The sequence below is a fragment of the Ascaphus truei genome, chromosome 1 (assembly GCF_040206685.1).
Source record: "Ascaphus truei isolate aAscTru1 chromosome 1, aAscTru1.hap1, whole genome shotgun sequence".
Taxonomy (NCBI): domain Eukaryota; kingdom Metazoa; phylum Chordata; class Amphibia; order Anura; family Ascaphidae; genus Ascaphus; species Ascaphus truei.
Window position 1 is genome coordinate 460,135,742 of NC_134483.1, and position 24,754 is coordinate 460,160,495.

A 24,754-nucleotide genomic window follows, 5' to 3' on the forward strand; every position below is an offset into this window, starting at 1 on the left:
CATGGCATCAGAGTGTACAGTAAAACACCACAAATAAAAAAGAAATAAATAAAACAAATACCAAAGAAACATCAGAATTAAAAAGAAAAATACCAAAACAAAACCATAAATAAATAAAAGAAAACACCACATAAACCCTATTATTAAAAAACACAGGAAATAAACAAGAATTACAAAAATCAACAAAGAAACACAAGAATTATAAAAAACAATGAACTTAAATACATTTAACAGAAATTAAATTTGCCAAAAAAATGCACTGCTTGTCACTGTATGTATCTAAAGCCCTAGAGGGGCATTGATAAATACATTGGAATATATAGGAAAAAATTGTAATCCAATTGGGGGTTCTTCTTCTTCCCAAATGCTGGGGAGATGTTCACTCTTCAACTTCTTGGCATCAAATGAGATGGTACTGGCAAATTCGCTGGGATAACCATGTGACATTTTTTGGGGGATGTGATATCATGTAAAGGGAGTGAAGCCATCCAATCAGAAAGGCTCTGCCTCCTTTCCCTTTAAGATGACGTCACAAAAAAAATGGCTGCCATCACATGGTACTAGAACCAATAGGATTGGGGGTCATCCTATTGGTTGTAGTGAACCATGTGATGCCAGCTATTTTTTTAAGAGGATGTGACATCATTCAGGGATTATGTAAAATCCTTTAAAAAAAACTGGAAGTTGTCACATGATTTACTACAACTAATAGGATGACCCCCAGTCCCTTTCTGATAGGCTGGCTTCACTCCCTTTTGATGACATCACATCCTTAAAAAAAACTGTCTCATGGTTATCCCAGCCAATAGAATTGGCTGGGAACCATTTGCCAGTCAAATTTGACATCACGGGCCATAGAGTATAAAAGGCCTGTACCGTCTCATTTGATGCCAAGAAGGTGAAGATTGAACATCTCCAACAATTGGATTACAATGGATGGAGAAGTAGAAGAAGAAGAAGAAGAAGAACTCCAAATTGGATTACAATTAACAGATGAAGATAAAGAAGAAAATAACTTACTGTACCTCAGGACCGTGGCTGTCGAGGATCATTACTTCTTTGGTCGAGAGCTTCCTGAGACCCCTGGAATCAGAGGGTGAAGACATATAAAGGTGGCAAAAACATTGGATGTATGTTATTTTAATTTTTCAGGGTTTTTTTTAATTGTATTTTTAATTTTTTTCCCTTGCCCATTTATTGCTAATGTATTTATCTATGCCCCTATAGATACATACAGTGACAATCAATGCATTTTTTTGGCAAATGCTTGCTTTCATTTCTTTTAAATGTATTTTGGTCAAATGCTTTGTATAATTTGTGTATTTGTTTGTCAATTTTTGTAATTCTAGTTTATTTTTTATATTTTGCTTTTTAATAATGGTGTTTACTTGGTGTTTTCTTTTATTTATTGATTTTTTTTTGTTTTGCTTTTTAATTCTGGTGTTTCTTTGGAATTTGTTTTATTTATTTCTGGTATTATTTTGCTGTTAACTTTTATTGTTGTTTCTTTTTGTTTTTGTTCATTTTGGTAGTTGTTTATTTTCTAGCTGGCCCATTGACTGTCATAGTGCAAAATGATGCCCATATTATATGGGCATGATGTACCACTGTGCCAATTAATTGGTGTATTGGCATTTGTAATGTGTTTTTTTTCTATGTAATGTGTTTTATCTTGGGCCTGTTTTGATTAGCTTCCCCATTTATTGTTATAGTGGCAAAGCATGCCCATATTATATGGCCATGCAGAACACTGTGCCAATCAATGGGGGGTGGGTGTAGTGTCCCCAGGGTGGGTGGTTAGTACACCCAGGTGGGTAGTGGGGGAGGGTGGTTTAACCCCTTAATTACTATAGTGGTTACTTAACGCTAAGGTTATTAAGGGGTTAGGGGCCATTAGATTTTTTTTATTGTATTGTTGCTGCCAAAGGAGGACATGGACTGTGATGAGGATGAGGATGCTCTTCATTCTGGCAAGCTGGCAGGGTTAAGTGTAAGTTTTATTTATTGTATTTTATTTTAAATGGTCAAATGTACTATTATCCATATAAGGATAATAGTAATTTTGCCCATTACTGTACTGTATGGGTTAGTTTTTTTGGGGGGGAACATGGGGTGGGTTGTGTATTGGTACAGTATGTAGTAGGTATTTTAATGATTATTGTGGGTAGAGGGATTGAGTGAAGGGGGTAGTTGCCATGGGGTGGGTGGTCAGGCTTCGGGTGGGTAGGGGGAGGGGATAATCTTTTCATTTCCATAGTGGTTACTACCACTAAGGTAATGAAGGGGTTAACCCCTCCCACAACCTTCCCGGTAGACCTTACCACCCACCCTGGCGGTTATTACCCACTTCATTCACCTCCTCTGCCCCCAATAAACCTGGTTGTCTGCCTTAGCCCCTTCATTGCCTTAGCGGTTAGCCGCTAAGGTAAGAAAACTGCTTTTATTTTATTTTTAATACTAGTGTGCAGGACTCCTGAGCTGATTGATGTTGTCTTCAGCCTTGGGGCACCCTGCTTCCTGAGTTACAGACCCCGGTATGGTGTGCCGGTATCCCCACAATGTTAAAATCCCCTGCGCCACGTGACTGCAGGCTTTTAACATTGCGAGGATAACGGCACCCCATACCAAGGTCTGTGTATCAGGAAGCAGGGGGTCAATGAGTTTCACCTTATGCACACTATTAATAAAAATTACATTTAAGCAGCTTCTTTTCCTTAGCGGCTAGCCGCTACAGTAATGATTTTTTTCTTTTTGGGGGTGGGAGGGGGTTGATAATAGTGTGTGGGAGCAGGGGTCATCTGAGTTGAATCGCGTTGATTTCAGCCTCGGAGACCGCCTGCTTCCTGAGTTACAGGCCCCATAATGGGGTGTCGCTATGCCTCTGGTTTGTTTAAATTCCCTATTCCCGTGAGCCGTGACGCGGGAGAATTTACACATGGCTACCAGGATACTGGCACCCTATAATGGGGCCTGTAACTCGGGAAGCAGAGGGTCTCCGGACCTGAAATCAATATGGTTCAGCTCGAGAGACACCCTGCTACAATACTGTATTTTTAAAATTAAATAAAACCCCTGCGATCACCTGTTAGAGGCGCATAGGTAGAGTGACTGATTCAGTCTATCTCTTACTGCAAGTCTCTTACAGACAGATAGAGTCCAGTAGGATTCACACAGCAGGGAAATCCACTGTTTTTATCCACTGGGCTATTTGTCTTTTGCGGTCCACCTCACGAGGTATTGTGGCATTTTGTGGTTATCATATTGAGATGTTGTCGAATTTTGGTCGAATATTGGTGGCTGCATCTGTAAGTGTGGTGGAAACATACAAATGTGATTCTTATCTGTCATTTTATTAGAATCTCTAACATGGATGCCTTCTGACTTCACTGCTTCTATCAACATGGCCTCTTCCTGAGCTGGATTGCTCACAAGTGCCTTCCCCCTTTATAATGCATCCATTCACCTCTCTCCTTGCCTTTGCAAGGTACTCTCTAACTTCTCTCCTGCTGGAAGCCTTGTTTTGACTGCCTCAGATGCCTGGCTGCCACCAAACTACCTTACCTCTACCATTTTGCCTTTCTCCAGCCCTGACCCCAGAACTGTGACCTCAACCATTCTGCCTCACTCCATTCATGACCCTTGGAGCTGTGACCACCACCATCCTGCCTCTCTCCAGCCCTGACCCAGGAACGGACTGCACTATTCTACTGATTCAGGATTTAGATCCCAGGTATGGGTCAGTCTCTACTCTCCACCTAGCGGGTCTGTCTCCGGGACAATACAAAGAAATATACGCAGTTGTAACACATTTGGGGATTTTTTGGCATAAAAACTACTGTCAAGACTGTACAATTTGTAGTGACTACTGTGCTCAAATGCTTGATCACAATAATAGAGGAAAATGGACTCAGGCCAATAGGACATAACCATCTCTGTGGGGCCAAATGATCCCTGAGGTAGGGGCAAGCAATAAAACCCCATGACACCTCCAATTGTGATGGTCCCCCTCCAAAGATTTAAAAAGTACTCACATACTGCGCTGATCCAAATTCCTGCAAGACGTGCAGCCGAGTAGATGCGGACAACTGTAGAAGAAAGGGGAGAACTGGCGCACAATCCAATGAAGTGGGTCCCAGGATAGACAAAAATTATTATTTATTGGTAAAATAGCATCCAACAAACGGAGGAGAGCAACCTCCTACGCGTTTCGTGTACGGTTGTACACTTTATCTAGGAGTATCCTCTTTCTTGGCTTGTGCGCCAGTTCTCCCCTTTCTTCTACTGTCAAGACTGAACTGGGATAAACTTCCAAGGCTACAAATTGGCATCAAATGTAAGAACTGATTCACAAGCATTTGATATTTTACATACAGTAGCCCCAAAAAATAAATTGTACAAAATTGCCATGTATGCATACTGTTATTTGCTTTATTATACATATCCCTTTGTGTAGCTCCCTAACGCATGGCATTGCTACGTGGGCCCTTTTGTAAATTATTTCTGTTTCAGAGAACACTGGTGACTCAGTATGAAGCTTCGTTCATTATTGATGTGTACAGTGTATTTTCATCACTGATTTACAGTTCTGTCTTATTGGCATGTACAGTATGAAGCTCCCTAGACGTCTGCCTAGCAACAAAGAAGCTGTGAAATGTAAAAATGCTTATTAAATATATTTCCTTTTAAATTTTCCAATCTTTGCCACAGATGTTTAAGCCAACCAAGTCTTTAGAATTAAGAAGTTAAAAAAAATCTAATTAAGGTATATTCCTAACTGGTAGTATTCACCCTCCCCACACAGCCAAAGAAAGGTCAAATACTTTACTATAGTGATGCTGCATCCAATTGTGGAATCGTAATTTATCACATTATCAGTTTTTATTTGATAAAAACAAATGTGTACAATTTGTGTCTTTCTATGTAGCAAATATATTCATTTAAAATTTTATTTTATGAATAATTTTTCATTTTTCATATACTGTGTGTGTGTGTATGTATGTACAGTATGTATGTACATACATACATACATACATACATACATACATATATATATATGTATCTCAAAACACAGAAAAGAGACAGAAAATCCCAAAACAAGCACTCCGATCAATAATTGAAAAAATACAAAAAGTTTTTTTTTCATGAATTGATAGCTTGAAGAGCAAGAGAAAATATAAAAAAAACTAATTAAGAACAAGCGAGGACCAAAAGAACAGTCTTAATAATAACCCCACTATTATGTGAGTAAATGACAAATGTTAGTGAGATCACAAAGGATCCCAAGTGGTGATAATGTAAGTCTCCTACAAAAGTGTATTGAAACACCCCACAAAAGCTCTAACAGGGGAGCATATAGCACATGTATGGGGGGTGAGAGGTAGATGAATTGCAGGCTGAGTGTCAGAATCCACTCCAAAAAATATCACGTGAGTACGCACGGGTAATGAAGCAAACGGCAGAAAAAGACAGTCAATGGGAACAAACAGAGTCCATATCACCAGTATATCTCCTGCACGTCCGTTTAACCCACGATGATTACCGCAAAAAAGTCTGCACCAACCCGGTACAAACGGGCAGCCTCTCGAGATATATATATATATATATACACCAATAGGGACCACATCGTATCTACACACACTTTTAGTAATGCAACACCCTCTCACATTTCCACACCTACCCACACTATTGATATACACTCCCACTCACACACACCTTTTGTAAAGCGCTGTATACACTAAGGGCTCTTTATTTATATTTACATACACACACACTCTTACATCCCTCACATTCAGGGAATATTTCAAACCTCTAGTCATAAATCACACACTACACAGGGGTGAGGGATGAGCTCTAGTCACATTCAAGATGCACTGTTTTTGAGTAAACCCCTTGCCTGCTTTATGCAATGTAAAATCGCCGGAAGAAGAGATCAGTGTATCTCGAAAACTCGCACAAATAAAAGCATTTCGTTAGCCACAGAACGGTATTGTCTATTCATTTTTGATTAATAAAGCTCTGCTAACATGGTACTGATAACTCTACATCTATATATACTATATATATATATATATATATATATATATATATATATATATATATATATATATATATATATATATATACATGTAGAGGTATCAGTACCGTGTTAGCCGAGCTTCAATAATCAAAAAATAAATAGATGATACCGTTCTGTGGCTAACGAAATGCTTTTATTTGTGCGAGCTTTCGAGATACACTGATCTCTTCTTCCGGCGATGTTACAATGAATGAAGCAAGGATTACTTAAAAACAGTGTCTCTTGGAATGTTATCTGTGCTGGTCCTTCCCCCGTGTGGATGAGATTTATGGCTGGAGGTGTCAAAGGGTAACTGAAAGCAAGTGAAGAAAGAGTGTGTATGTGTATCAGTGTGAATAAAAATGAATGGAGAGCCCACAGTATAAACTGTGCTCTACACAAGCTGTGTGTGGAGTGAGAGGGATATAAATGGTGTGGGTGGGTGTGGAAATGTGAGAGTTTGTAGCACAACTAAAAGTGTGTGTGGATACTATGTGGTCCCTATTGGTGTATAGGGATGGAAAAATAAGGAGTATTAGTATGTGTGAGAGACAGCTGTGTGTGCATACATATAGCACAGTATGTACATACATGGCCTTTAGCGCTCATGGGAAGAGAGTTCGCTAGTGTCAGTAATGACTCATAAAATTTCGATCTCTGTTTAGACCACTGCTAAGTGTCCCGAACAGTTGCATAAATTTGTATTCATGCAACCGTCTCTCTTTCGGGGTTTTAAGATTACCTTTGAGTATGGCAACCCTCAGATCGTTCATCTTATGGCCAGAGTCAGAGAAATGTTCGCCAACAGGACTGTCTCTTGTTCCGCATGTGATGCTGTGGCGATGCAGGTTCATTCTCTTGTTTAGCCCCTGTCCTGTCTCACCTATGTAGTAGCAGCCCCCTGGGCATTTCATGCACATGATGAGGTACACGACATTGCTGGAGGAACAGGTGAACCCTCCTCTGATTTTGTATTCCCGATTCTTGTGTGGTATTTGTATTGTGTCCGCTGTGTAGAGCATTGCGCAGGTTTTGCATCTTGGGTCCTGGCATGGTTTTGTCCCGCATTCAGTTGTACTGCTGAATACTTTACTCCTCACCATAATATTCTTGAGATTATGGGGTTGTCTGTATGATAATAAGGGTGCTTCAGGGAAGACCTGTTGCAGTCTTGTATCTTCCTGGAGGATGGGTTGTAGTTTCCTGGCGATCTTGCGTAGGGCTCCTAGGTGTGGGTTATATGTGACCACCAAAGGTACTCTTTGACAAAGTCTCAGGCTGAGACGAAACGCATCAGAGTTCTCTCTGTAGCACCCTTTTAGTGTATATGCACTTTAAATAAATAACCTTTTTATTCATCATTTTGCGTGTGGACTTGGATTCCCTTTAACCCTGACGGCAGCAGTGCACCGCCTACTTGTTCTATTTTTGTATCGTATGGCTTGACTGTAGATGGTTGCATGTTTGGTGTGTGTCGGGTGGAAGCTGTTGTCCCTCAAATAGCTGTCTCTGTCTGTAGGTTTGCGTTATACAGAAGTCTGTAGTTGGTTGTTCTTTATAGTAATGGTGGTGTCTAGAAAATGTACTTCATCCGGGGAATGGGTGAGTTTGAGATTGATGGTCGGGTGGAAAGTATTAAAGTTGTCATAGAACTGTAGGAGGTCCTGTTCGCCAGAGGTCCAAATCAGGAGGATGTCATCGATGTAGCGAAGGTATGTAAGGGGTTTCAAGTGACAGGTGGACAGAAAGTCACTTTTCAGTTTTGTGCAGAACAGATTGGCATACTGTGGCGCCATCCGAGTACCCATAGCGGTCCCGGTTGTCTGGAGGTATGTGTCATTTCCAAATGTGAAGTAGTTATGGGTCAGAATAAATTCAATGCATTTAGTCACTGTCTCTGTGAGTGGCTCCTACGATCCCAGAAAGTATCTGCAGGCTGAAATCCCATCCTCGTGGGGGATGTTTGTATAAAGTGACTCTACATCCATAGTTGCTAGTAGTGTTCCTGTAGGGAGGGGGCTAATGGCATTCAGTTTGTTTAGCAGGTCGGTGGTATCCTGGATATAGCTGGGTGTGTTCCGGACAAGTGGTTTTAGAATGCCCTCCACCCAGCCAGAAATATTCTCGGTAAGTGTGCCAGATCCAGAGATAATAGGGCGCCCAGGGTTACCCTCTTTGTGAATTTTAGGGAGCATGTAGAATGTGCCAGGTTTTGGGTTAGCTGGTATCAGGTCCAGAATGTGTTCTCTTGTGTGGATCGGGAGTGTTTTAATGATCCTGTTGAGTTCTCGCATGTATTTTTTAGTTGGATCCTCCTGCAGTTGGGTGTAATACCTTGAATCAGAGAGTTGTCTGTGTGCTTCCCGCAGGTAGTCTGTGGTGTTCATTATGACCACTGCTCCTCCCTTGTCTGCAGGTTTGATTGTTATGTTGCGGTTGGCCTTTAGCGATTCTATGGCTCTCCTCTCCATCAGTGTCAGATTATATGTTTGTTTCCTTACTTTGTCCAGGATGGTGGTTTTGGCGCTGTGTCTGAAGCTTTCAATGTACCGGTCCAATGTGGGGTTGCGCCCAGTTTGTGGGAGCCAGTTGGATTTTTGCTTCTCCCTGCTCATGTGCAACGGCTCTCCTTCTGCAGTGTTGGCATAATCTTGGTTGTGTCTGTCATGGAAGAACTCCTTAAGACGCAGCCTTCTGAAGTATTCTTCTAGGTCATTCTTTCTTCACTTGCTTTCAGTTACCCTTTGACACCTCCAGCCATAAATCTCATCCACACGGGGGAAGGACCAGCACAGATAACATTCCAAGAGACACTGTTTTTAAGTAATCCTTGCTTCATTCATTGTAACATCGCCGGAAGAAGAGATCAGTGTATCTCGAAAGCTCGCACAAATAAAAGCATTTCGTTAGCCACAGAACGGTATCATCTATTTATTTTTTGATTATATATATATATATATATATATATATATATATATATATATACGAACACAAAAAAAAGAGGGTTTGTTGAAAGCACACGAAAAATATGTGAAATTACAAAATGGATTTTATTAGCAATACAAAACACAAAAATAATATTAAAATTTACCTAAACACATACTAAATGAACACTAAATGAACACTACTGAACCAAAGAATACACAATAAAAATGTAGGGACACAAAAAATGTAACATGCAAAATACATAGGTATGATAATGCAAATCTAGGGGAAAATAATTTCCCCTGGAAATGCAATGGAGATCGGCCGATCAGCAACACATGATAATACAAATGACTGAAAAAAAAACAATATCTAGACAAACCCAAGTAAACACAGAAAAAAGAACAACAATGAAAATATAATGAATGAAAACCTTAGATGCTGTGTAGCCAGAAGGTGGTGGCTAAACCCCGGCAGTTATAATAAATAGCCAGAGAAAGACAGAAAATAAATGTCTAAAATATGCAGAGGTGGGGTCCCCTCAAAGACTAAAATGTAAACAATGAGTCAGCAGAGAAAACAAGGGAGAAAAACATGAGAAAATAACTCCCTAATGCCACAGCTAGGTGTAACTGATATAAGCTGTGTCTTTCACCCCCTTCACCCACACCCGCTACCCACAATGAAGAATAATCACACATAAATAAATAAATCTAAATGAATAAATAAATAAATGAATATAAATATATATATATATATATATATATATATATATATTATATATATATATATATATATATATATATATATATATATATATATATATAACAACAACCCGTATAACCCCTAACATACACATATATGCACATCAATGATACTATAGACCGGCGGGGGCCCTCGGGTGTTACCCGCAGGCCTGCAGTACCAATTATGTGCCCTCCCCCAAATTAATGAATAAACACATACATACTTATAAAGAAATAACCCCCCCCCCCCCTAACACATACAGTATAGTTATGGCCACAATTACTATTATCCACAAAGGGATAATAGTGAATGTGACCATTTTAAATACATAAACAGCAATAAATACATTAAATACATATAGCACTTACCCATTACTGGTTTCCACGATGAAGGCCATCCTCATCTTCATCCTGCCCATGCCCCCTCCGCTGCTGCAAACCAGACACAAGAATAAAAACATCCAAAGTAATGTCCCCTAACCCCTTAATCACCATAGCGGTTATTAACCGCTACAGTCATTAAAGGGTTAACCCACCCTCACCCACCACTCAGGACACCTACATACCCTCCCACAGTAAACCCCCACCCCGTGAGGCCTAACCACCCTCACCCACTACCCACAAGGGAGGCCTACCCACATACCGTTGGGGAACACCCCCCCCCCCCAACACCTACAGTACAATAATGTGCAAAATAACTATTATCCAGATAGGGATAATAGATTATTTGCCCATTATTAAAAACATTAACTAGCATATTCAAATAAATTAAGTACTACTGACCTTATCAATAAGAAGTCTCAGTCGCCAGAAACATCCTTGTCTTGCCCACAAAAAACATAGCCAATACAAAGCCAATACATTGCAATTACATTCAGATATCAATTAACCCCTTAAATACCATATCGGATAATAATCGCAAAGGTAATTAAGGGGTTAAGCCACACTGGCCCGATACCCACCCTTCACCCATGAATTTGTACATCGGCTTCATCATGCAAATATATATATATATATACAGATATATATATATATAAAAAAAAAATATATATATATATATATATACTAGCTGATATACCCGGCGTTGCCCGTGATGTAATGTTCTGCCTCCCCCATCGTCCCTCTCAACTCCCTTCCCCCCTATTCACAGCTGTTCAGGCTTCCCTCCCTTCTCTCTTGACTACCTCCCCCCCCTCTCTCCTGACTCCCTCCCCCCTCTCTCCTGACTCCCTCCCCCCGTCTATCCTGACTCCCTCCCCCCCTCTCTTGTGATCCCTCTCTCCCCCCCCTCTCTCCTGACTCCCTCTCTCCTGACTCCCTCTCTCCCCCCCTCTCTCCTGACTCCCTATCTCCCCCCCTCTCCTGACTCTCTCCCCCACCCTCTCTCCTGACTAACTTCCCCCCCCCTCTCTCCTGACTGAATACCAATGGCAGCTGCAGGAGGAAGGGGGTCCTTCCGGAGGCTGCCTGCCCACTGCCTGTACCCCCGCCGGGGAGGGAGGTGAGCGTTGGCGGCAGGGGCAGGAGGGCCACGCCGCGCTTCCCCTCTGTCCGGGAGCCGGTGTGGGGGAGGGAGAGGGAGAGAGAGAGAGAGAGTTGGGTGACGTCATAGAGCCGGGTGACGTCATAGAGCCACCAATCTGATTGGCCAGAGGCTGAGGACCAATCAGATTCACCGCAGCTAGTACCAACCTTTCGATTTTATATATTAAGATATATATATATATATATATATATATATATATATACACACACACATGATGAACCAATATACAAATAAATGTAGAAGGGTTATCAAAAACATGCTGTACTCAAAATAACAGTTCTTCATAAATACACACTACAATACAATTAATTTCCTTTCATAATCCTAACTGATACTACAATCAAAAAGTTCAAATGCCAATCATAAACCTCAAATCACAATCAACACATTGCATTTACATTGTATATATGATGCATACAATCTATGCACCATATACATTCTGCAAATGAATGTTAACAATAACATTGCAAGCAAAATACAGATAACTCCAAACAAATATACTATTGTAACCAATCTGGTAAACATAAATCAATTACCATTTATTAATGACATCCCTAAACAATTTACATTCCATCCTAAACAATTTACATTCCATCCCTAACAATTAAACAATTAACTAATTCAAACCTGCAACTGAGCAATGTAGCCTGTGAAAATATATAAGTACCAACAAGCATAAAATATTGACAACAAGGCTAACCCTGACCTCTAATACAACATACAATATCAACGATTACATCTATCTAATTTTAAAAGACTTTAAACACACATTTAAGCATAGATGCATAGTCAAAGTAATTAAAAACACATCAAATTAAGCTTTTAAAACACTATCATTTCTTACCCTGTATGTATATATCTCTCTAGACATACATACATACATACAGTGGCAAGAAATGATATACCACAGATAATTAAATAAACATGTAAAGAAAAGAATTAAAAAAAATTAACAAGTTCAATTAAATACATTTCTTTAGTTCACTTACCATTACTTGCCCCCACCGACTCCCGTTGAACTGGTTACTCACGATCAAAACCACCAGGCACAGGAACCCATAAAATAACAAACCATAAAAAAATAAACATTACACTAAAAATTCAAATCAATCCACGGGTCTTCTAATTTTAATCCATCTTCATCTGTATTCTTCTTTCTTCGATCTTCTTCCGGTGTCTTCTTCCCATCTTCGGCCACGCCCTGGCCTTCTTCTTCTGTAGGAGGTCCTTCCTCCTCGGCGGCTGGCTTCAAAATGAGACGACATTGGCTTTTAAAGGCCTATGACGTCAAATTTTCGTCATATGGTTCCCACGGCCCTGATTGGGCCGTGAAAACCATGTGTTTTGGCCGATAAAAAAAAAATGATGACGTCACTTAAAGACAATGAAAGCACAGCCAATCAGAATGGCTTTGCTTCAATTGCCTTTAAGATGATGTCATTAAAAGAAACATGGCCGTCCACACATGGTACGGTAGCCAATCAGAGCGTGGGAACTCCATCCCTACTCTGATTGGCTCTAGTACCATGTGACAGGCTTTCAATGACGTCACATCCTTTCTTGCCCAAGCCTCTGTCACATGGTATACTAGAGCCAATCATGGAGTTCCCACACTCTGATTGGCTACTGTGGGATGGTATGTAGGCGTCCCGAGTGGTGGGTGAGGGTGGGTTAACCCTTTAATGACTGTAGCGGTTAATAACCGCTATGGTGATTAAGGGGTTAGGGGACATTACTTTGGATATTTTCATTGTTGTGTCTGTTTTGCAGCAGCAGAGGGGGCATGGGCAGGATGAAGATGAGGATGGCCTTCATCGTGGCAACCGGTAATGGGTAAGTGCTATATGTATTTAATGTATTTATTCTTGTTTATGTATTTTAAATACACAGTGGGTGTATGTTGTTTATTGCAATGTTTATTGGGGGCAATTGTCCCCAATAAACATGCTATTCTGCCTTAACCCTTCATTGCCTTAGCGGCTATACGCTATGGTAATGAAGCAGCATTTCTGTATTTTAATAATATTGTGCGGGAGCAGGGGCCCCCCTGAGCTGAACCGCATTGATTTGTGGCTCAGAGACCCCCTGCTCACTGTACACTATTATTAAAAATACATTATTGTTGCTTCGTTACCGTAGCACATAGCCACTAAGGTAAGGAATGATTGTGTATTGATATGTGTGTTTTATTTATACTGTAGATGTGCAGAGGGTCTCCGGAGCTGAAGCGCTTTGGTTTTAGGTCCGGGGACCCCCTGCTTCCCGAGATACAGGCCCCCTTATATGGGGTGCCGGTATCCCTCTGCTTTGTTTACATTCCGCGCTCATGTGATCGGGACCTTTAAATGCAGAGGCATACCGGCACCTCATAAAGGGGCCTGTATCTCGGGAAGCAGGGGGTCCCCCGACCTGAAACCAATGTGGTTCAGCTCCAGAGACCCCCTGCACATCTACACTATCAGTAAAAATGTATTTTAAATAATTTTTAATGTGCCGATGTCTCTCTGCTGCAAACACATCTCACCAGGGGATGGCTTCTCGGCAGCTTCTCGCCAGGCAGCTGTTTCGCCACCGGTTACTCGCCATTATTTCAAATGGTGGTGGCGCATTCATTCGCCAGGGATTCGGCCCTCCCTGCATACAGCGAGGTTAACATGCCAAAAACCTGGCGAATTGAAACCCTTGGCGAATGCCATTTTTCGGCCCTTTCTGCAAAGGCCCCTTAATCTTTAAAGTGAGAGACTTTATATGCGACAGCACTGGATAGGCATTGTTGTACTTTTTAGAGTAAGGACTTTTATATTTAACGACTCTGTAACAGGGAATGAATCGAAATAAAGGGAGGGAGTGAGAGAGGGAGAGAGGGACAGAGGGAGAGAGGGAGAGAGGGAGAGAGGAAGAGAGGGAGAGAGGGAGAGAGGGAGAGAGGGAGAGGGGGAGAGGGGGAGAGAGGGAGAGAGGGAGAGAGGAATTCCCAAGTGCTATATATCCATTCAAACAGCATATATAGAGCCACTGGTGCACAAAAAATGGGCACCCATGAGGTATCTGGGAAATATGCAGGCCACCTTACGCCTACGGAGTTTCATAGGAGAAGATATTCAGTGTGCCACCTGCTGGCCACACGTACTGAACTGCACTTACATAATTAGAGTGATTCTGATTACTGTAGCTGAGCCACAGACGAGCCTCGGCTTGCCTGCGGATAACAGTGTTCACGCAGCTGTTATCGCACACCTCAGTAATGGGAAGTGTAATTCTTGGTACTGTACATCTTTAGGAGTCATTTGCACATTCAATTAGCATATTTCCCAGGTATCTCTTGCATTTTGAATTGAAAATTTTGAGTATATTTCTTATACTAATAAATGATTTGAATCACAAAACACAAATGACCACTGTGAGGGTTAACGGATATATTCATATGTAACCCCCTTTCCCTATGCCTATGGGAAACTGCGGGCAATTACGTATGCTGCTGATACCTGTGAGGCTCACAGGAGGCCAAAGCCTCCGCTTCTGGGGAGCCTGGGGTACGATATCTCGCGGTGCAGTGCCTCCACCTAAGACGGTCGCAGCATAAGCCGGATGACTCCTCATAGGACACAATAATTACAATTCAACCTGGCATAATATAACTTCTTTACTTTACACTCTATAACCATAACACACCCACAATACAATATCTCAATACAATACCCAACACCCTGGTTAGGTTCCCCCAAAGTACTGAGGGTGCCCTAGGCACCTAAACACCCGGTGTCCGTAGAACAGTCCCACCCAAAGTGTGAGGTAGCGCTACACCTGTGTGGATCGTTGGTGCACTTACAGTATATACCTCCCTGTGCACTCCTGTATACTGCTGTTTGTCAAAGGATCAGTCAGGTCCCACAACATGGGGCCTCCAACAACAATCCCCTTGCTCCTTATGCATCCCGATCCTCCTTGTGAGGTGATCTCCAGCTGGAGTGTCTCACCTAATGTCTCTGTGACCCGGTGGCCTGGTCCTAGGCCACAGAGCACCGCATGGCCGTCCGTTCACGATGCCTCAGCACTACCTGATACCAAAGGAGAAGAGTCAATATCTGGGACCTTCCTGACAATACTGGTCTGTGGTGGCTCAGGGCCTAACTGGGGCCTAAGGGGGGCCTAGGCCTAGTCCAGGAGCCACTTGATCCCTGGACACTACCTGCTCCCTTACTGGCTCCCATGTGACTGAACACCGACCTCCAGGCCTGCGGAGGATACCCTCCCTTCCTGTTCAGGGCCTTCACGCTTTCTTCGTGCATTCTATTCACGGCGCCACATTCAAAATGGCCACCACATCGGCCATCTCCTGCACATGGACAATGTAGCCTGCGGCGCCACCTGCAATATGGCCACTGCACTCATTGCATCCTGCACATGCACAAATCTCGCGCATGCGCAATAGCCACAAATGGCTGCCACCTGCAGCCGGGGAGCACCGAAGCAGCTCCCCGATCGTGCTGTATCTCGCATAGCAGCTGGCCAGTTCCCAGACCTGTAGCAGGGTAGGGTACTCCTATTAACATCAATGTGATAGCCCAGTGAAAAATGAACAATTAAATAATATAGCAAGAACTATAGAAAATTATTTTGACTTGAAAAAATTTTATTGACTTGTTCTTAATGCAAACAAAAGCCATGGTAAAATCTGCCAGTTACAACTGTGCTCTTATAGAGTCAATGTTTATCGTATGATGTTATTATAGTAATTATCCTTCTTGTTAGTATAATTGTGCCAGCAAGTTGACAAATTATATTTTAAAATGCATAATAGCTTCCCCATTTCTTCTCAGCTGTCATCTAATGTTTCATTTAAAAAATAAAAGAACAAATGATGAAAGCTTTTATTTGACATTTCAGGCAGCTGTTCTGTCTAGTACAGACTAATAAATTGTTTCTACGTATATCTTTAAGTTGTTGAAAGGATTTCAAGATTAATCTTGATCGATCAGTGTGATGAGGTAGTGGATGTAATTACCTACATGTTTGTTAATACACAAATGTACAATTTTACAAGATACAATAAAATGTGAACCACAACACTAAGTAAACGTTTAGGTGGTTGATTTTTTCAACACCAATCATTATTAACCTTTATTTGTATGGCGCCATCAAATTTTGCTGTGCAGAACAACAAATGTAGCAGGCATTAATGCACCCATTGGTGCATTAATTCCGCCTCTTTTTCGCACGTGGCTAATGCATTTAGAATGGTAGTTGATTTGGCTGGTGCATTATGGGTGTCCACCTGCAAAGGACCAGCAAGAGCAATAACGGCTGCTACATCTGTATATGTTAACTGAGAAAATAGGAGATCCCGGCCCCAAGGAGCTTACAATCGAGAAGAAGGGGATTGACGACACAAGGAATAGTGTGTGGGAATTTCTTAGCAAGGGTTGGCAATCAACAACAGATCTCTTAGTATGTGGTTCTAGGATGAAAGTAAAAGAAAGGAGACAGAAGAGTGTTGGAAAGCTCTTCCCTAAACAGTGTTTTTTTAAGGAACTCTTAGATATATGTATGGTAGGGGAGAGTCTGATGTAGATAAAGAGCAGTACATAGACTGTGTGTAGGAGAGTACTTGGAAATTAGGTCAGAGATGTAGAGAGGAGCCGTCTTATGTATGGCTTTGTAGGTGAGCACAAGTATCTTGAATTTGACTCTCTAGGGTATGGATAGCCAATGTGGTTACTTGCGTAATGGTGCAGCAGACAAGGAGCAATTGGTGAGGTAAATGATCATGGAACCAGACTTTAGAATAGACTGGAGGTGAGACAGATGCCAGAGAGGGAAATCAACTAGGATCAGGTTGCAGTAGTCTAGTCGGGATATAATGAATGCATGAGTAAGACTTTTATTGAATTGTTTCATGAGGAACGGACATAGTCTAGCACTATTACAGAGGTGGAAATGGCATGATTTGGAAAGGTATTGAATGTGTGGGATGAAGTTAAGAGTGACACCTATAAATCTGGCTTGGGGTATCTGGGTTCTGAGAAGTCATCTATTACAAATCATAAATCCATTATAGGTGTAGTTAGGAGGGAAAATGTTTTTTTTTTACATGTTGAGTTTACAATAGTGATTGAACCACAACCTCTGCTATTCAGGGCAACAGCTCTTGCAGCAAACTTAACCAGTTTCTTCATAGCTCCACTGCCGTAGCATGTTTCTGATCTCAGCAGCTAACTGCTCTCATCTTATGCAAATCAGTCTCATGGACACAATCCCTGGCTTTCTTTAGAAGCTGATCACTTCCACTTACTGGTTGCCAGATCACTGTACAAATATAGGATAAAGTATCTGCCGTCTAAATTTTGCATAGTTTGAACTTGATGGATGTACTACTATGTAACTTTTAAAAGGGAAGAGCGGTGAAAACAGCGCTAATGCAGTGAATATAAATAAGTGAAACTATAAGCAGCACACATAAAGTAAATGCACTTTAAACTTAAAGTGAAGGCTGCCTAGGCAAAATGGTGTACACAAACCAATACAAACAGTAAAAAACAGAGAAGCCGGCGCCTCCAAATGGAAAAGATATAACTGACCAAATAAAGCCCAAGGGTATAAGGAGTGGAATCCTCCGGGGAATTTTCAGTGAAGTCTCATGGACAAACAAACAGACATAAAAGACAAAAGAAAAAGATCATAGAGCAACAAACAAAAACCAATATAAACAAACAAACACTGGTTCTTTGTCTTGGCTTGGACTTGCAACATCCTCCCCTGTCTGTGTACTGCTGTTTCTGGACTGCACTTCAGCTCTCAGAGCCTCACTGTTCCTTCGAGCGCTTCCCCTGCCCTCGCGCTGTGGTGTGACGTCACTGACACACCGCGCGACCTGTGGGCTTGTGCTCCTGGTGTCGGCGACTCCCCTGATAGCGTGTAGCCGTGGTCCCTCCTCGAGGTACCTCTCACCCACCTGGAAGTTGTGCGTGAGTGTCAACAGTGGTCGCTCTTGAAGTGTGGACTCTTAGAAGCTGTGCTCCATCTTTGCAGAAGTTCCGGTCTGGATTCAAAGACAGTTCCTTTATGGGTCTTAATTTTGCAGCTTTGCTGTAAGTAGGATTTTAATTTTACACATACCGGATGTTTCAACTTATTAGTGTCTTTAGCCCTTCATTCATATGTTTGTTGTTTTATAAATATTTTATTTAATTGCATTAAATTTGTGATTATCCCTTTGCCAATCTATGCAGTGTTTGTTTGTTTATGTTGGTTTTTGTTTGTTGCACTATGATCTTTTTTTTTGTCTTTTATGTCTGTTTGTTTGTCCATGAGACTTTACTGAAGATTCCCCTCAGGACTCCACTCCTTATACCCTTGGACTTTATTTGGTCAGTTATATCTTTTCCATTTGGAGGCGCCGGCTTCTCTGTTTTTTACTATGTAACTTTGTAAATCCCTGCTTGACTCTGGAGCATCAGGAAACGTAATTAATATCCAACAGTGACTTTGGGGAAACCCTGTCACAATGTGAGGCACCTACAGTAAGATGTTATTGCATCCTTGTATTTTTTATTATCATAAACTCAGCCCAAAGGAAATAAACGATAGCATTAGAGACAAGGAATTTCTAGTGATCAAACATGCTTTTGAAGAATGGTGGCACCTGCTAAAAGGAAAACTTCAGCCATTGACTGTTTTTACTGATAACAAAAAATGTGAATACGTTAGTAAAGCTCATCGTTTGAACCAGAGACAAGCCTGGTGGGCACTGTACTTTACTTAATTTAGCTTAATCGTGTCATATTACCCTGGGATGCAAAACAGCAAATGAAATGCACTTATAAAGCAATACGATGGAGAACTGTCCATGCCAGTCCCAGCCAGCACTCTCCTGCAACAGAAGGATTGATCTGTCAGTTACTAATCTGAGAACACAGATCCAGCAAGTGACTAGTGCTGACCATAAGTCAGTCTTTGTCAGTGCCAATCGGGGAGCAACAAATGTGTTTGATTATTTAATGTGTCTTCTATATTCTGACTGGCAATATCTAGTTGGAAGTCCTGAAATCCCACTATGACTTAGTAACTGCCAATCACCTGAAAATAAGGAAAATGAATGAAGGTAAGAAAGTTATTCCTAAAAATTGAGGAGAGCTATTTTAGATGAACTCAGTATAAATGCACTACTGCAGAATTCAAGACCGTGAAAGATACAATCAATTAACTTTTACGGCATCAGAGGACTGTGGGCTGGACTAATCAGTGAAAAAAAATAATGACTAAACAATGGCATTTTTAAATACAGTTTTTTAATATAGTACATTCATTTTTTTGTATTGTTGTCATTGTTTAATGGTTGTTTTCATACTTTTCACTTTGCAGATTCAGCAGGCTGATCAATGTTAACACCTTGTTCATGTAGGAAAAACATCCAGTGATAATGGATAATGAAGGTATTGAACAGTACCGGCAGCTTTTATTCGAACACTTCCCGCATGGCAGGATGCGTGCGGGAAGCGTGGTGACGTGGCTTGTTGCGGCGCACTGTGATGTCACAGTCATGTGCGCGCCCGCCTTCCCCGGCTTCCCCGACACCCCTGGAGTTTAAAGTGAGGTAAGCGGGGGTGCAGGGAAGCAGAGGGGCAGAGCAGGAGCCGGGTTCTGGGTCGAGAAGGGGGGCTAAAATGTGCCCAAAGTGGAGGGGGGGTGCGTGGAGGAAACGCGGCGGCGCGCGGTCTAGACTGGCGCCAGCCGGAGTAGATCCCGGCATGCCGCCGGCATTTGTTCAAATAAAAGCTGCCAGTACTGTATGCAATTATTATCTATTCAATTGGCAATACCTGTACCAGGCAAACACACAAATTCAATTAAACACATATGCATTCTATAAAGTTTACATAGAATGTGCATGTACGCAGTCACAGGAGCACAGTGTAATTAATGCATCTATTTCTTCTTGATTATTTTACAGTTGAAACTGTACAAGAGACAGCCAGAAGAAGATGTCGGTGGAAAATAATTTTATTATTGTAAGATTATATTTGTGTTATTTATCTCCATGCTCTAATTTACTATTATACAAATCTCATACTGTACCTTAAAATTACTTTTTAGTCATCTGAATTTTTTTTGTGTTGGAACACTGTATGGGAATAAAGGTAGGTTAGATTGCATTTAGATTAAAGACACACTAACACCACCTATCGTTACTCCTTACTAGGGGAGCCACAAAACTAAAATTTTCCACCTCTGCATAGTCGTGCGGGCTACAACATACAACCCTCTGTGAATGGTAATCCTCCCGTTCACGCTCACGCTGTGTGCGCTCATGCGCGAGCACGCACGCTCTCCTAAGCTTTGTGCTTGTGGACACAAGAGAGCTATACTTTTGAGCTCAGAGCAGGGTCACATGACCCTGCTCTGACTAATGGGAAGAGAGAGGCGGTATACTGAGAAGAGAGGACGGGGGGAGGGAGGCAGAGCGGGGAGAAGTGGAAGGGGGGGGGGTGCTGAGCAGAGCCTATATGGGGGTTGTGTGCTGAGCGGAGCCTACATGTATGTGTGTCTGAAAATGTATAATTGATCCTACAATATATTTGTTTCACTTGCATTTCCCTGGGGGGGAGGGAGCGGAGAGAGGTGAAGGGGGGGGGTTGATGAGTGGAGAGAGGGGGGAGAGAAAGAGAGAGGGGGAGGTGGGAGAGAAAGAGAGAGGGGGAGGGGTATAGAAAGAGAGGGGGGAGGGGACAGAGAAGGAGAGGGGAGAGAGAGAGGTGAGAGAGAGAAGGGGGGAGAAATGAGGGAAAGGTGGAGAGAAAGGAGAGAAGGGGGAAAGAAAGGAGAGTAGGGGGAGAGAGAGTGGGGAAGGGACGGAGAGGGGAAGGGAGAGAGAGCAGGGGGAGAGAGAGCAGGGGGAGGGGGGAAGAGAGAGTAGGGGAGGGGGGAGAGAGAGGATGGGGCGGAGAGTGCGGTGGGAGACAGACAGGGGGAGAGAGAGCAGAGGGGGGGAGACAGACAGGTTGGGAGAGGAGGGAAGGGGGGGGAGAAGAGGAAAGGAGGGAGAGAGAGCAGGCAGGGGTTGGGAGAGGGGGAGAGGGTGCAGGAGGAGAGAGCAGGGGGAGGGAGAGGGGGAGACAGACAGGAGGGAGACAGACGGGGGAGAGGAGGGAAGGGGGGAGAGGAGGGAAGGGAGAGAGCGCAGGGGAGAGTTAGCAGGGAGAGAGTGCAAGGGGAGGGAGAGGGGGGAGAGAAAGCAGGGAGAGAGAGAGCAGGGAGAGGGAGAGGGGGGACACAGACAGGGGGAGATAGATGGGGTTAATAGGAGGGAAGGAAGGGAACATAGGGGGGAGAGAGTACGGAGAGAGCAGGGGGAGGGAGGCAGGGGAGAGAGAGACCATGTTGGGTAGAGATGAATACGGGGCTAGATGAGCAGTGTCCATGTTCAGCTGAGCTTGATCTGGTGCAAGGTAAGCAGGGACGGGTTGAGCTGAGGTGGGTCCGGAACAAGGTTAGCAGGGACCGGGTTGGGTTGGGTTGAGCTAGGTCTGGTGTGAGGTGAGCACGGACCGGGTTGGGATGAGCTGGATCTGGTATGATGTGAGCTGGGTCTGTAACTTGAGGGATGGGGATCGGGGTACCTGGTGCAGTTGCAGGTTTTATGGGTTGAAAACTCAGGATTGTATAATGTACAGTGCGATTGTTAATATTGAATACTGTCTCATTCTTTACAGACAAAGATGTCCAAGAAAAGCCAGCCAGTGCGAAGAAGAAAAAGACAAGATGATTGTAAATTCGGAAGAAACAACATATTTTTGTATTATTCAATTTAACTTTATTATCCTGTACAAATAAAACATTTAATTATTTAAAAATACTTTTTGGTGCGTGCATGTTTTTACTGTTTAAATACACCTACAGTAGTACTATACATAAAGTACTAAAGGCATTGACATATATATAAATCTTGAAAATAAGTTGCTTTTACTATTTAGATACACTCACAGTAGTACTATACATAAAGCACTAAAGGCATTTCAATTATATATATATATAAATATATATATATATATAGTCAATGAAAAAATTGTTTGAACTCACAGTTTCTCAATTGAAGGCAGATGCTCGTCCCATATAGAAACATGTACAGGGTGACCAGGGAAATCCGGGTAACAAAGAGACAGCACACCGCAGTATAATGAAATAAATAAAGTGTATTAACAACACAGGGAAACATGTTAAAAATTGTTTTTGAAGCAAAAAGTGGCACTATGTGCTCATTTGCATGTCATTTCCCAGAATCTCTTGCTGCAGTGTAAGTGCTGTGTGCTGAGTAATAATGGTGAAAGGTGGGGTTGCAGACCTGCCTAAGACATGCAGATGAGCATACAGTTGTATTTACATTTGTATATTTGCTTTGCTGTGGAGGGTTTTTGTCACTTTTTTTACTCACCATAACTTAACTCAGTATGGTAAATCCATCCTTTCGCTTCTTTGCATACCCAGTTCACCAACCCCACACTGATGAGACCCATTAAGGTCGAAACAGCTGTCTGTGGGTCGTTTTCTGGGTATGCACCTTAACCCTGGCTGTGCTCAAAGCTGTGACCATGCAGCAAGCTTAAGCCTATAGGGAACCATGTTAAAAATGGTTTTTGAAGCACAAAGTGGCACTGTGTGCTCATTTGCATGTCATTTCCCAGAATCCCTTGCTGCAGTGGAAGTGCTGTGTGCTGGGTGATAATGTGAAAGGCGGGGTTGCAGACCTGCCTAAAACATGCAGATGAGCATACAGTTGTATTTACATTTGTATATATATATATATATATATATATATATATATATATATATATATATATATATATATATATATATACATACAGCAGAGACTGCGACTATTCTAACACAAACCAGTGGCAATCGCCAAAAAGACCCAGGTACACACAGTTATTATTATTAGTGCTTGTATTGGTCACCCCGGACCAAGCTCAGCCCAACTCAAATCCTGCTCACCTCACCCCCGGAGCCTGCTCACCGGACTCCTGACCCATCACAGTCAAACTAGGACCTACAGCAGAGACTGCGACTATTCTAACACAAACCAGTGGCAATCGCCAAAAAGACCCAGGTACATGCTGGATACATGCCTTAAACTTGCCTTAAACTAGACCCAGCATTTCTGCATTGATTAATGGCCCATCAGATTAACAGCGGGGGTCCCTGGCAGTGTCATTCAAACTGAAAGGGACTGCCAGGGACCCCTGCTGTGTTAATCCTATGGGTCATTAGTCAATGCAGAAATGCCATAAACTTGCCTTAAACTAGCCAGGTTACACCCAGCACATATGCAAAAACGTGGTATATCAATGGTGGCACTCTAATATAAAATTTAAACACGTGTTAATCTAATGTTAATATAAACCATAAATTGAATAAATGGAGGTGATACAAACAAATCCTTTGAATGCTGCTGTGACCCAGTGCAGGACTGCTCTCTCAATCCCAGGTGAGTATGGCGACGTGGTGATCAAAGGGGAGCGCAAACATGTGGAGATAAAAAATAAAACTGATGGTGCAGTATTGTGACAAATGAGTACTCTTCTTTAGGTCTAATAGTAATATACTCACAAGTGTGAGGATGGTGCTGTGTACATAAAGGTATCTTTGGGTATATCTCTGCAATGGGGATGAGCTGGCTTGAGCCTTGATGTAGGAATGTGTTCCTTAAATGGTTAAACACAGAAAAGCCAACATAGTGCGATCTGGATAAAAACTGTATTCAAGTGGTTAAAAATATAACAATACACTCACATGATGTATGCTATTTAAAAGCATTTAGATACGCAATGGATCTCGCCTCCGGTGTCTTAGGGCTGTTTTTCCTTCCCTCTTCTCGGCGTGCGTCTCACGACTGCGTTCCAGCAGGGCAGATGTGACGTCAGTGAGACTTCGGGAGTTCCGGTTGACGAGTTGACTGTGAATCACCTTCACTCTACGCGTTTCTCCCCGTAGGGTTTCCTCAGGAGTGTTTAACCATTTAAGGAACACATTCTTACATCAAGGCTCAAACCAGCTCATCCCCATTGCAGAGATATACCCAAAGATACCATTATGTACACAGCACCATCCTCACACTTGTGAGTATATTACTATTAGACCTAAAGAAGAGTACTCATTTGTCACAATACTGCACCATCAGTTTTATTTTTTATCTCCACATGTTTGCGCTTCCCTTTGATCACCACGTCGCTACACCCAGCACATACCCAGAATGTAACCGGGCTAGTTTAAGGCAAGCTTTAGAATCCTTGTGGTCTTGTCTTTATATATATATATATATATATACAGTGGTTGACAAATCACCAAAAAATCTACTCGCCACACAAAAAAATCTACTCGCCACCTAGTACCAAACGTGTGCTGCTTGGGCCAATATTTACTTGCCCGGGGGTTAAATCCACTCGCCTGGGGCGAGCAAATGTGTAGGTTTGTCGAACACTGTATATA